Genomic DNA, 3,220 nt, shown 5'->3' with positions numbered 1-3,220 from the left:
TCCAAGGACAAGCCCATCTGCTGTCTTTGGAGGCCAGCCTTTGCCTGCCATGACTGTTTCTACTCTGGCATACAAAATACGTTCGCCTAGGTTTGCAGTACGCTTGTAAATCTTCAGATAGTGGGCTACCATTCAGCTTCTGTCATACACCAGGAGGTATGTAACTGATAGTTTTGAATATGGTATGAAGCAGTAATTAGACTTCTTGGACATCTAAACACTGTGTATACAGAGGACTGAGAGGTTGGGTGGTCCAAGCAGCATAATTGCTTATCTTTGACAATGATAACTAGCCACAGCCACTATTAACAGCCTTGGTCCTTCCCACAAATTGATAAACTCTGCAAGGGAAAATACCTGCAATGTTCCTAGTGTCCAATTCCAGTTTCCCATTCCTACTTCTGTTACCTCTCCCTTTCCTCCAAGCCATCATCATTCTGTACAACACAAAAGAGGAGCCTAATACATCACAAGCCTACATGCACCACTGTCTAGACCGAAAGATATTGCTAGAAGTTTAAAAAGCATGCGGATAGACAGTGTGAATACGAAAAAGCACAATCTAATATTGTGAAGATGTAATCTACCACTTCAGTTTTTTTGCATAATTTCCACAGAATTAATGTATCATCACAGGTAAGTGTCTTACTATGTAGATGGCAGAATTCAAAATGGCCTATGCTAGAAGACTGGCTATGAAGAAAACATTCTGCTTATAAAGTGCTTGAAGCAAAAAGGGCTTTTGTCCCTCCCTGTTCATGGCTAAGCATATGACTAAACTTCTGTTGAACAGTGAGCTGATCAGTGTCCTGTCAATACTTTGGGGGATGCCCATGAAACAGAAGAGAATTTATACCCAAAAGAAATACAGTACTACTTCCTCGTTATTTTCCTTGCTTCTTTTTTGTCATACTGGACTCATTCTTTGACACTTAAGTATCCTGTGTTGCTTGCAATCCTTTTGAAGTGATCCTTTTGTCCCGCCAACAGTTTATCTTCATGCAGACAGAGCATTACACCACCTTCCACAGAGTAAGTATGCTTATTCTCCTAAGCATACCTGTAATTATTTTGTTATTGCAACGCGGACATAGGCTGAAATAAAACCATTCAATCTGGACTTTTAAACTGGATCACAGCTTAACTCTTCTCAAGAATGAGCTAAATCTAGACATGGATACCAGAATCCAAGTAAGCTTACTTTTGGGTCTGCTGTTTGATATTTCAGTTTCAGATGTGTTTTGATTTTGAGCTTTTATGTGCTCCAGAGGGAAACTGAGCTGCTGGCTGAGAACTATCTCCCCCCAAAAAACCTCCCAAAACTAAACAATCCTCTGAACAAACTTTGTGAGTGAATTCTAAGCGTATTTGTAAAAATTGCTCTGCTGTTTGTAGCCCTGATCTGACCTCCACCACCAAGTATGATTACAAGGATTTTTTCCTCTCATAATCTGACATAAGAAAGCACTACAAAACAGTCAAAGGATACATCAAGTATGAGTTTATTAAGTATGCTTTTATTTCAAAATCAGTTATGTTTCCTGCCAGGTTCTACTAAACCAATATAGAGCTGACAGAGTAGAGCAATCGTCTACAGAAAAGAGACTCAGCACTTGAATAAAAATTGCAAAAAAGCTTCAAAAGAAAAAGCAAGGAACAGCAGGACATCAATCTCTTGTCTTTTTTTCCAGTGCTTCTTTGCTTCTCCTTATTTTATTGACACTATCATCTCCTTCTGTATTCTTAAAGCTCAGCTGTGATGTGAGACAGGTTCAGTAGTAATGTCAATCCAGTGAACTAAACTAAACAGTTCTGGCAGAATTGGCCTAGGGCCACTGATTTCAATGGGAGCTGCTGGATGCGCAGCATAACTGACAGTTAGGCTCTCTGTGGATCAAAAATCAGAATAATTTTGTTCCATCTGGCATTTTTCATAATGCCCACTGTGCCCAATATTGCAATTGCAACACTGCACTTCAAAAATCACCCCTAAATTAAAGGCATAAAAAAATTAACAAGTGCTTGAACAAGTAAAATAGCAACAATCAAATTCTTGTATACTCCAGTTCTTGGGTAATCTGCTTGAGACTCCTTAAACAATCCTTTTTCAGGAAGTGGATACCCCAACAAAGCTCTTTGAAATGCTTCATGTTTTAGTAACTCTAGAAAATGTAGATGGGCATCAAACTGCTAAACTCTTCCTTAGGTCTTTTCTAGACCTCAAGATATAAGATGTGTTGAAGAGCAAACAAGTAAATCTCCAAAGAATTCCCCCCTAAAAGGGGAAGAAAATAGAAGTAGGAGAGGTGGCAAAAAAGATGGAGTGATAGACAGAAAAAATGAAGTGGAGCAAACATATTGTGCTTTTTCCCCAATAAACTCTTCTAGCTTTCAGAAATACACTGGGTAACAGTTTCCTGAGCTAGAGGAGGCAACATTTGTGTTTAATAGCTTTTGGTGAGCTTACTTCCAGGAACGTGACTAGTGTGAATCCCAGTAGGTCTTCAGTATCAACAACAGCCTATAGGAACAAGATCCACAGCCTAACTACATTGTATATGAAGAAGTATCTCTTCATTTCTTTCTCACTTGTTACTAATAACATTACTCACATACCCCATTTTTTGAACTATGAGAAACGGCTACTTATGTTTTCCTAGTCACATTCTCTACTACACATACATTTTTACACTTTTCTATCGTACTTGGTTGTCCTTTTCTAAGCTTACACTCCTTATATACTTTAGTCGCACTCAGCCCAGAAGCTGATCTATATCTTTTATCACCCTACCTGCCTTTCTCTTTACCTTTTCTAGCACTACTGTATTTCTTTGGAGTTGTAATCATGACAATGACCCACTGTTAGAGGTCCACTGCTACACTTATTTCTGCAAATGCCTTTGAGTGCTTCTAAAAGTAACTCCGAATGCAAACAGTAAATGATTTAGCAAATCTCTGCGTTATTAAGTTTCTATAAGGGTTTTCTGAAGCCTGAGGACCTCCTCCTCATACTACATACAAACTGAGAGAGCCTTGTATAAGTATCGGGTCACAAGAATGCATAAATAAAAGCACAGATGTTGACACTGAAATGAACTTACTGTGGGCTCAGTGTCTTATTGTATATGAGTACTATACAACGCAGTGAGCACTGTAGAATACTCACTGCATAAACACGGTACTGTCATATATATGAAGTTAGCCTTTTTTATTAGTTAGT

This window comes from Rhea pennata, chromosome 5, assembly GCF_028389875.1.
Source record: "Rhea pennata isolate bPtePen1 chromosome 5, bPtePen1.pri, whole genome shotgun sequence".
NCBI lineage: Eukaryota > Metazoa > Chordata > Aves > Rheiformes > Rheidae > Rhea > Rhea pennata.
Note: the sequence above shows the minus strand (reverse complement) of the source record.